Genomic DNA, 12060 nt, shown 5'->3' on the forward strand with positions numbered 1-12060 from the left:
GACTGATCACAAAGGGAGGGAAATCTCTGGAAGTTATAGGTTCTAAGGCTTGGAATCAAACTCCCCCGTCCTCATCGTCAAACCACTTCCGAATCAGTCTTTAGAAAATTACTAAAGACTTGGATCTACAGCCTTCCTGACATACGGTGTAAAGCCTTAATCTGATTGTCTGGCCCCCACTGACATGAGCAGTTGACTAGCTTTTTCATCAGTCTGGTATTTTCTCAGCGCCAAGATGCTCCTTGGAGTGATAGCTGCGCTATATAAAAACACCTTTACATTACATTGTAGATGCGATACCTATTGCATTGCACATGCGTGCTATAAAAGAAAAAAAAGTGTTAGGAGAGTTTGTGGGGCAGAACGAATCTATTTGAGAAAATAGTGCTCGGAGACTGTAATTAAAGCCTACCAAGCAACAACACACGTAACAGAGGGTGTCGCCATGGGAGGTTACAAAATGAGAAAAGGCGATACTAAGGAGGGACTACTGCGCCTTTTGACCAATGAACAGCCACAGTTTACATTGGAAAATGACAAAAGCCAATGAAAAATGTGGGTGGAGTGGGCAGAGCTTCAACTCCCTACCTATTATAGCATGCCTCGCAGTGCAGCGCATGCAATGCCAGACTCGACCTAAAAGGGCACTTCACCAAATGCAGGAGGGATAATGGATAAAACAGACAATGAATTACTAATGGCATATGAACACTAAGAAAACATGCTTGTGTTCCTCATTTGATATTATGTCCAAATTAATAAAGTGTATTAAAAAAGACCAACGTGACTTCTGGACACTAAACACTGTGACTAATAGTAAACTGAAAAACCTACATTATATGGTTATAAATAAAGAGCCAGGTTTTGAGTCTATCACAGCTGTGTCTGTGGCCATTAGGTAGTGCGATCTCTGGCAGACCTCTTTCTGTATTAGGGAGTTGGGCAAAGGGCTGAGTGACTGGTGGGCATGAGGGGCCAAAAGTATTATCTGGACTAGAGGCAGGAGAGACTAGCCTTCCTAAGAAGTGCCTTATCCTCGATCAGACTATCCAGAATCTCTGGGCACTGTTGATTTGTGGTGCATAGGTTTTCTCCTTTCATACTGCTGTTCTTGATCTATTCACTAGTTATGTGTTCGTGTAAGGTCACTCGATAATTTAGGCTGTCATAATGCTGTCCAGTTTTTTTATTTTGCAAAAAAAGTAATATACAATTGTAGTCAAATTATTTTAACTATGGCGAGGTGGGAATATGAATTCCAGTATGCATTGGGTTTTTACTGAATGCACAAAACCGGAAAATGGTGTCCCATATAGCATAGAATCATCTTTTAATTGTATGTTCATGATCAAGTGAATTGCATTCCTTTTCTTTGAACAAAAGTCCTCCATTGTGACCAAGGGTCCTTGTTAGTATCATGCACATACGATTTTATGGCCAGTCCACTAGTATGTTCTGAATGTATAATGTTTGTACCCAGGCTATTTTCAAGGGTATGTGCATAGTACATTTGTCCTTGTTGGACAAAAGTCGTCCTTTTCCATCAGGGCAGCGCTTAGTTATCTTCCCAGTTGGTCTCTTTGGTTAATCAAGAAATATGTCCTGGTTATATCCCTCGTTTGGAAACATAGTTAAGGTAGCAAGACTTTCTCTTTTTAGTTCCCACCATGTATATCATTTTCTCCAAGGGAATTAAAAAAAATATCCATTGCCTTTTCTATAAATCATGAACATAATCTTCACATCATCCGTGTTCGCTATACATTCAGGTTACCAGCCTGTTACTGGCCAGTGCCAAAGGATCCTTTGGGTATAATGGTGCACTCTAACCATTGCAGTATTTCATAACTTAATATAAAGGCAAACTCACAGGAGGTGTAGGTGGCAAGGCAGTATTCAAGTGAATTCAGAAAGTGTGAGATATAGGCAACTAAGTTTTAAAAGCTTCCAAAATGTAGCCACTGATACTACCACTAATAAACTGAAACCCACATTTTGAAAAAAGAGTAACAATTGAGGTAGATCATAGAAAACTGACATAGTGAGTATATACCACATAATTCATCAGAATTAATCAGTATAGTAGATAGAAAATAGCTCTGAAAATGATTAATAATGAAATATTCAGAAAGAATATCCAACGAGCCAGACTTAATGATGGTCAGTAACAGATGATCTGCTGATTTGTGGAGAAAAAGAAAACATTGAATAAGAAACCCCTGTCAAAATTTTCCACAATTATTTTCCATGTGATGGAGGAAGTTCACCTTGGGTTTAGTACTTTCTCAATAAATTAAAGAAATCTGTGTTACCCACATAAGTACGCCCTAGTTGTTTTCAAAGTTCTGCCAAGGTTGTGACTGAAGTGGACTTGTCATAACCTGACTTTTCAAGAGCTAACTGGTGCCCCCACTACAAAGAAAATACCTGTCAACATGACTGACTGAGGTAATTGAAAGATGCACAAGGAGGATTATGGCCGGTAGGGCTTTGTCTGCTGTGCAGTGAGGTAGCGACAAAATCATCACTTCCTTGCAATTAATGTTTTCATTCAGAAATTCATGTGGTAAATGTTTCTTGTGCTGTGTTCTTTGAGACAGTTCTCAGTGTGGATGAGTAAGAGGGTTTTCTCTCTTACTCTCAGGTCTTGAAACTTTTTTATTACCAAATAAGTATGCAGTCCATGTATATATCTATTTCTACACTTGTAAGAGGTCAGCCAGTAGTTTTAAAGCTGCAGAACGGAATGAGCCCATATTTGCCTGGCATCCCTTGATAAGATACAGGATCCTTCACCCACAGAGGTAGTATTTTTCACCATTGGGACCAGCTCCACGTCGGGTGGGGGCAGGGGTGCAATAGCTGACTGGCGTCCATTGATCCCTTACAGAGATCTTTTAATCCAAAATAACAAAAGAGCCTGTATGGCCTCTTGCATTACCCCTATTTCTCTTAATGTACCTAGGGATGGCAATGGTAGATTGGGCTAAAAAGAAGTAAAGTGATTAAAATTACCTATGGTATTCCCTAATGTAATTTTTTTCATCAGTGGCGGGATTCCATAGCAAGATCACAAACAAATGGATTGGCGGGCGTGGTCTGGTCCCGATCGTTGATGGGCTGTGAACTCCACTCCAGGGCGGGCTCTGGAGGGAGGCTGAGGCATTTCGGAAACATCTGGGGACATACCACTAGTGTCCTTCGGGGTGCCTGGAGCTCCTGCCGCCGACAACCTGCAACCTGGCCCAGAAGGACAACGTAGGCAGGAGAACGCCTGGGGAAACGGGTATACGCGTTGGGCCTCGAGGCATGCAGGAAGCCTCGGTTAACAAGTAGACGGAAGACCCTGCCCACCAATTACCACCACAGAACTCCTAAGGCCCCAGCACCACGACGTACCAAACCCAGCAGGCAGCAGGAACACTGTCGCATACCCGATCACAACGGGCACTCTTCCCTGAGAAGGTGCCTCTCAGGACCCCGCTACGGACTGGTAGCAGGTCTCGGGCCGCATCAAACAGGTCGCGGTCCGCCGACAAAAGGTATGTCAAGGGGTGCATCAGCAACATATCCCAGGATAACCTGTGCCTTGCTGCCAAGGACTCTATATTTGGCACTGCTGAGGCACCATACCGGCAGAGGAGCACCCTAGAAATTGGGTGTGCGTGCTGGGCCTAGAGGCATGTACGAAGCCTTGTCCAATGCGTAGTCGGCTACCCCGCGCACTAGTTACCGCTACTGAGCTCCCAGCGCCCCAGGACCGTGGCGCCCGGAACATAGCAGATAACGGGCACACCACCATGCTTCCAACCACAACGGAGGGAGCCTGTACACGCCCCCAAGAAGGTGCCTTCTGAAGTCCCAACGTGGCCAAATAACAAGCTTTGGGTAACATCAAACGGCCATCAGCAGGTCCGAATCCCAAAAAGCGAACGTATGCGCTAGGGCTGGAGGCATAGAGCGCACACCGTTTCCACCGGACACCTTAAAATGGCCTCCCGGACATCCACTCGGACTCCTTGAGGCTGGGGAGCCCCTGAGCTGAGATAAGTGGACTAGGCTATAAACAGGTGAGGACGTACCGAGAACAAAGAGAGGAGAGCGGGGCTGAGGGGCTGAACAAGGGACCAAAATGTACGGAGTGGAAGATCTCTGGGGCCCAACCGGACATCCGACCCCACGCCTCAGCGAATGATGTTTTTCCCGACATTAGTGTATTCTGCATCACATCGAAGGTGGATTCTGCTCATTGACGCAGCGCACCGTGGGTGCCCTACCCATGGGGGGGGCAGCAACGTCCCTACTTCCCACCCAGGGAAGTGCCCCCCCTCCTGCTTGGACCTGGCACAGAGCGGTGGCGTCTCCCCGCACATCAAGCAGGCATTGTATGGACCTAGTGGAGCCTGGTGGGCTCCAAACCGATCAGCACAGTGGACCAGGCTGCTACGTGCAGCCCCAGCACAAGACCGGCATAGAGAGAGTATCTAAGACTCCTCTGGGCTGGGCTCCACCCCTCTGTTGTTCTTTGTGGACTGTCACCCGGCAGAGTGTGAGGATCAGCGCTAAGAAGACACTCCAGAGAGTTGGAGACCAACATAGAAACCCCAACCACACTGTATCCCATCCTGACCTGCACTCAGTAGGAGAGGGGAGTCACCCACCAGCTACCCCGTGAACGCCCGTACCACCCCCTATAACTACAGACTAAGGCCGGAAGCAGAGAATTTCCAGTACCAATTACAGAAAGCAACACTAATTGCCCATCCAAGGAGCCGATGGCCTGAGTGAATCGTGACGCTGCATACCTATCGCCGTACACGCACAGATAGCCTGCAACATGCATTCATTGTTGGTCCATCACTGCTTCTCTACAGGTCTGGCCCTACCATTTCTCGCTGTACTTTTGCGCTGATACTGCACATTTACTAGAGACTGGAGAAGAATTCCACTAACAAGCATGGAAACAAGACCTCCAGGCAGCAGGCAAAGCAGCCATTGCAAAAATGGTGGTTTTTCCACGATTATTATATTATTTTACAAATTTTCCTCTGCTTGTGCCACAGAATACTTTTCACTTGCTCAACACTATGGTTACGGATTTAATCTGGGGCAGGGGCAGAAGACGCATTACCCTCAAGAAACCAGAAGAGGGTACTCGAGCGGGTGGATTAGGTGTACCAGACTTTCGTGCCTATTATTACGCATGTCAGCTGCAGTGGTTGTCATATTGGAATGCGGGTCGGAACTTGCAGGAAATTGACTATACAGACACAGACCTAGACAGTGGGGCACTACACGCGTTACTATTACCGGGTAGCAGAGTCCCGACAAACCTTCCCCCCCTTGTTACAGATGGCACTGCAGTGCTGGAGAGCGGCGCTGCAATACACAAACACAGCACAGAGGTACGCAGGGAACATACCATTATTAGGAATTACGCTCGCCAGTGGTAGACTTCCGAAACCCAAACTGACGCCCTGGTTGGATGTGGGTATTACCACGGTGGCGGATTTGTTTGGGGAGGAGACACTAATGAACCATGATACGTTTATAAACGAGACTGGCGCCCCGGCACACTTGTACTTACTGCATGCAGCATTGGTTAGATTTATTAAGACCCGCTGGGCCCCACAGAGGACTGCTACATCCCCCCCGAGAATGATCTAATTAAGATGGTATATTATATGGGCGGTGGACGTCATCTGATTAAATGGCTGCACGCTGTTATTAGCACACATACGAGAACACCCCTACAGGCACTGAAGACCCTCTGGCAGTTCGATATGGGGAAAGACCTGTCGGGTAAAGAATGGGTTATGGTAGTGGAGCACCCCAGGAAAGTCCCACAGAATGCTAAATTCAAATTCATCCAAACAATGGTGTTACACCGTGCATATTTAACCCCGAACAGACTAGACAAGATGTTCCCCCAAACGCAGCACTCCTGTCCGAGATGCTTTTTAGAGGGAGCGGGTTTCATACATATGATATGGGAATGCCCGAAGATACGGGGATATTGGGATGCAGTTAGAAACATAGTGGAGGCAGCCACACACCTTGTTATTACTGACACACTCGAGGAGTGCATTTTGGGTCTACATACTCTTATCTCTGCTCACAAGGTACAATACAGATTCATAAACCTTGCACTCACTTTGGCCATCTGAAATATCACCATGCGATGGAAATCACGTAAGTCTCCTGAAGTGCGAACCTGGCACACAGAATTACTGTGCTGGGGTGGAGCAGAGGGCATGGCGCTCCGCCAAGAAGAATCCAGAGGACTACGTAAAACCCCGATCTCCCTAGAGTGGGAAGTCATGTTAGAGGGGTTACGATCTCATAACTTGGAGTTTATAGTCGAGTAAGTGGATGATTTGTGGTATTGTGACCCATGCCATACGAATACTATAGGCCTTAGTGGGGGCTTCCTACACTTTTGTAAGGGAGGACAATGTACAAATGTCGGCAAGACTGGCAACTACATGTTCGTGTACATATGTAATTGGCGGTTACAGATCGAAACCTTAGGGGAGGGGGGTAGTTGGGGTACGGTTAGAGTTTCTGCTACATATACTGCCTTGTATTATAGTAACATCAACACATTATATAGAAGAATGTACAATTAGTGATGGGTAGCAGAAATATGTGATTTTGTATATATGATAAATGCGGATTCAAAATGTACCATATTTTATACATTATGTAACAAAGAACGAGGCATGAATGTACTGCTCAGAACCATAAAACTAAATAAAATATGTTTTAAAAAAAATAGCACAAGCAGCAACACAATATGTCCATGAAGGGTACCACCCCTCTTACAGAAACAACCCCCCTCACCACCCGACTGCTTCAGCCTCCGCACAGGGAGAGACCATGGACCGCATCTTACTAGAAATCTCCGCAGTCAGCAGACTTCTGGAAGGGATAGACCCTAATATCTCCTCTCTGGCAGCGGAAGCAAAGTCGATCAGAGCAGACATTGCGGGGTTCCATACATGAGTGGAGAAACTGGACCAAAGACTGAAAATGGTGGAGGGCCGCCTCAAGTTCATACAAAGCAGATATCAACAACTTCTATTCCTCCACAGCAATCTAGTCGATTTGGAAGTCCACAGCAGGAGAGATAACGTTCGTTTTTTGGATTCTCGGGGACGATTGAAGGCTTGAATGTCAGAGCATTTCTCAGCGTCACCCTACCGAAGCTGGTCGGCATCTCATTCCCTAACCGCTGGAATTGCAATGCACCCACTGCATCATCCCCCCCTCCCACAAGGACCCTGACACATGCCCAAGCCCCGTCATTGCTTGCTTTCTTCAGCACAAGGAGGCAAGGCAGCTACTGGCAGCAGCACACACTCAGGGCTTGTTTACGTACGAAGGGCACGACATACACATGGCTGCAGACTTCTCCAGAGAGACTAATGCCCGACACAAGGCATTCCTCTCTGAGACCCTGACTCTGGCAAAGGAATATCAAATACGGCCTCTTCGAGCCTGCCCTCTTCCGTATCACTAAAGATGGGGACTCCAGGGACATCTACGACCCAGTCGATCTGCGCATATTCCTGGACCGCACAGAGCACAGTCAATGGACACCCAAAACACAACACCGGAGCAAGTTCAAGCCGACCTCTCTTCTCAAGCATCGCACAGCAGAAGACGGAGCACCAGCAGTTCAAGACACCGGGGCAGGGACTTTGAGAGACCTGTACCCACAAGGACAAGGCCTCAGCCCTCCAAATTGTTGCAACTTTTCTACAAGATCAAAGAGACAAATCCTGTTCTCCTTTAAAACCCACCTCGAATGCAGACTGAACTCGAGGGGCTCTGGTCGGGATCACCTTGCCCACCCCCCCACCCAAAATCAAAACAAAACAGGGATTCTATGCTGAGAAGACAGCAGCCCTCCAGGCGACAGGCAGCTGAGTATCACCCTCCCACTAAATTATATTATGCTATATTACACTATGTTATAATATGCTACATGTAACATGTTTGAATAGTTATATATGCACGGTATGTTCACTGCTGTTGTGGCCCGCATATTTTATTTTATTTCCTGCCCTATACAATACATTGGGTGATCTCACCTAAGACCCTATCTTGCCAGCTGTCTCTGCCTGACCTCCCCCGCAAGTCACAGGGTGTGCTCATTGTGCTGCTGTGCTGCTTCCGGTCGCTGTCTTCCCCCCTCCTTCTTACTCCTCTCACCTCCTCCCCCTCCACCAACACTGTGAACACCTCAGCCCATCTAGTGCTGTTGTCCCCTGCTTTGTTCGGCCCCAGGTATCATATTCTCTTATTATTTTCTACTGCCCCATCCTCCCGATGGGGCCCTCACCTCTGATTGGCACACCAGTGAGTTTAAAACTGCGGTAGAAAGTTAAGGATCCACGGCGATGCACAATAACCAATACCCCTCTCCTCCTACTTATTCCCCCCCACTGTCTTCCGTTATTGCTCCGCGTATCACCCTTTGCGACCTAAACCCAGGTATATATCACACGTACAACTGGCTCTGGTCAATTTTCTGAACCATATCACCTCTGTTGCATGCAGAGGACCCTCCTGTTACCAGCACCCTCCCCTACCACCCACCCCCTCTCTCTCCCTCCTTCTCCTCCTTCTCCTCCTTTTCCTTCCACTCCCTCTCGTCCCTCCCCAACACTATTACACTGGCTAGACCCAAGACACCCCCACCTCCCTCCTCTGGTTTCTTTCCTGCTCTCTGGTTTCCATTTGCCATCCCTCCCCCCTCTGTCTCCACGCATGAGCCCCTCCTGCCTGAGACCTCCCCCCGGGTTGGCCACCCAGACTTCCCAACTCCCCACACAGCAGCTGAGACTTGCCCCGGCCCCTCCTTTAGCGGACCTCACTGACCCACTAAGGATCTGTCACACCCCCCGCAACCCCTTATCATTGCCCACCCTATATGATCTTTTTGGCACAACTAACCAACCCCCACTCTGATCGGTCACGTAGAATGTCAACGGATTGACGCATTATATCAAACTGAAAAAAAATCCACTCCTACCTTTAATCTAAATGGGTGAACATAGCCCTCCTTCAAGTAGCACACCTAGACTCTTCAGTGTCTGATAAACCGCGCAGAGACTGGGTGAGAAAGGTGATTAACAGCAGCGATCCGGGGAGCAATACTTCGGACTCTGTCCCCACACGCAAATGCGGGGTAGAGATCCTCTTACATAAAACCCACGGTGACAGGGACGTGGACGGACCTATTGGGGGGCTTGCGGGGGGGGGGGGGGGGCAGCTGACCGCAGGGAGGTCCCCCCCGCGATTTGGGAGGACTGTTGGGGGGGGGGGGGGTTTGGTGACCTGGTGGCTGGGAGCTTACCTAAAAATAATTTGTAGTTGAGGTAATTGGAGTGTTTGCACTCTTTATTACATTTAGCGTGATTAGACAGTGTGGTATTCCTTACGGCTGTTATGGAGGACCAACGTGTCGTTGAGGTGTTTCGTCTTTTGGCAGAGGCAGGGAGAATGGATCTGGTCGTCGGCGGGGGGCCGGCGCGTCCGCTGCACCAGGCCTCCGCCGGTGTGGCGGCTGCTGTGGCGGCCTGTACGTTGCAGCGGAAGAGAAGGGCGAATGCGGTAAGTGAACGGGGCCGGTCCCGGAAACCGGCCCCTTCTGAGGCCGCCCGCGCGTGCTGTGGAGAGCGGTGGAGTTATAGGCATGGTGAGCGACCCTCCGCATCAGGCGGTGGCAGTGGAGGTTGCATTAGTGTCTCCGGCAGCGAGGCGGACGGTGTTAGAAACCCGCCCGGTGGTTCTTATTTCGGAGGGGGATGCCTCGCGGAATGCGGGTGTGAAACGGGGAGGCCGGAAAGCGTCTAGGAAGCGCTCCGCTTCCCTTGCTGCACCAGAGCGTGTGTCCATTTTACAGGAGGTCGCTGCCGTTACTAGGCCGCGCAGAGGCTCTGTACAGCTGGGGGAGGGGCAAACCTTTTTTATGTCAGATGAGGAGCACGTGAGGCCCTTGTTGTTGCCTGGAGGGCGAGGTTTGCTTGTTCGTGGTGTGGGGGGTGGGTCGACTTTAAATGTAGTTTTGTTTGGGTATCCTTTGAGAATCGCTTTGATTTGGTACCTGCAGGCCCCAAAGCTGAGGGACTCGCGTTTTCACGAGGCTATCGTTTTGAGATTTCCCTTGAAGTTTGAAGCTAGACTAGAGAGCGAAGATGCCTGGTCTTAGCAGACTTGGAAAGATATTTGGTTTTGGTTGTTCTAGGGATTCCCGATTGGAGGATTTGTGTCCGGTTCCTCTGATTGGAACTCCGACTTATGAGCTCTATGTAAAACATGGTGTGGGCCCCATCGAATATAATGACATCTGGGTACAATACACGAGAAAAGACGGTGTCCTACAGTGGCCCCGTTATGGTAGCTTTGAAACGGAGATTTTAGTAAGTGTGAGCGGGAAATCCGTTACGCTCGCGGATTTTGCGGATTTTTGGGAAATCCGCAATCCGCGAATTTTGCGGATTTCCCGCAAAATCCGCAAAAAAAAATCTGCGAGTGTAACGGGTTCAAAAGTTGAACCCCCACTCATGCAACTATTTTACAATGGCGCCAGCAAGCTGCCAGCGCCGTTGTAAAATAGTTACAAAGTTAGCTTGCACAGGAACCACTAGATAAAACGAAGCAGGTGCTGCTTTATTTTATCTAAGTGCTTCCTGTGCAAGCTAACTTTGTAACTATTTTACAACGGCGCTGGCAGCTTGCTGGCGCCATTGTAAAATAGTTACAGCTCACAGCTCACTCAAGGGACCCCTGCGCCCTTCGGGACGATTGCATAGTAGCACACACATGGAAGCTCGAACAAGTTGATGCTCAAATTCAGTGACTCATTCATTAGCCCAAAAACAATCTTGAGCGTCGTCGAGGCTGGACAGGTGTGCCTTCTTCCCAAATCTACCATGGAAAATCAGCTGTGATGCTGGATAGGCTTTGCATCCTTGACTTTCACGAGCGCAATACCCGTGCTGTTCCTGTGACCAGGAGCTTCTTTCTCTTCATCTGCTGAACTGATCTTTCTCTGACCTTTTTTTCACACAAGACGAGGCACATACCCTACTGGGCACATTGTGTTCGCACGGGTTTCTGCAAGTTTGCACGCGTTTTGTACAATTTCTCAATTTGCGAAATTGTACAAAACCCTCGCGAACTTGCAGAAACCCGTGCGAACATAAAAAAAGAAGAAATCCGCAAATTTGCGGGAATTCGCGGATTTTGCGGATTGCGAGTTCGCAAATCCGCAAAATTCGCGAACGCGAGATTTGCAAAATTCGCCCATACCTAGATTTTAGACAATCTCGAAGATAAACTGTTCAAGAAGAAAGCCCGGCCGGCAATGTTTGACTCTTTCCGCATGTGGCGCAAAGAAGCCAAACAGAAAGAAATTAAGTTAGCGAAGAAAAATAAACGTGAAAGAGGTTTGTCAATGGTGCATGCTGCTATACAGTTTAGGGATAATGAGGAAGAGCAAGAGAGCGAACAGATGCTTAGGCAGCGGAAATTAACAGTAGATAAGTGCTACCCAGCTTTGCCACTTAAAGAGCAAGAAGAGAAGAAAGATCTTGCAAAGACCCTTTAATGTCGCATCTATTGAGTTCGCCACCCCCTTATGCACAGAATGCTACAGCACCATTGCCGCCAGTTGTAGTTGCGCAACCTCCGGTTGCTTTGCCACCTACAATTCCTCCACCGCCAGCTCTTTTTCCGTTGGCTCCTATTCCTTTGGTGCAGCCTTCTCAAGGGCCACCGACTTTGTTACCTCCTTCGTCTGCTACTCCTACGCCTGTTTTGTCTACTCCTTCTGTTCCGACTTTTGCGTCCCCTAATGTTGTTCCGTCTTCCCTTATTCTGTCACCTTCTCCTTTTGCTAGACAAAGAAAGACTGCAGCAGTAACTAGTATCCTTTCTCCTCTGTTGGGATCATTTGGTATGTCTCCTGTTGAGGAGCGTAGACAATCGCGTAGTCGGTTGCCTGATGCTAATGAACGAACAGTGTTGGATCACATGGCACGTAAATGG

The sequence above is a fragment of the Lissotriton vulgaris genome, chromosome 3_1, assembly GCF_964263255.1.
Source record: "Lissotriton vulgaris chromosome 3_1, aLisVul1.2, whole genome shotgun sequence".
In the NCBI taxonomy this organism is placed as follows: Eukaryota; Metazoa; Chordata; class Amphibia; order Caudata; family Salamandridae; genus Lissotriton; species Lissotriton vulgaris.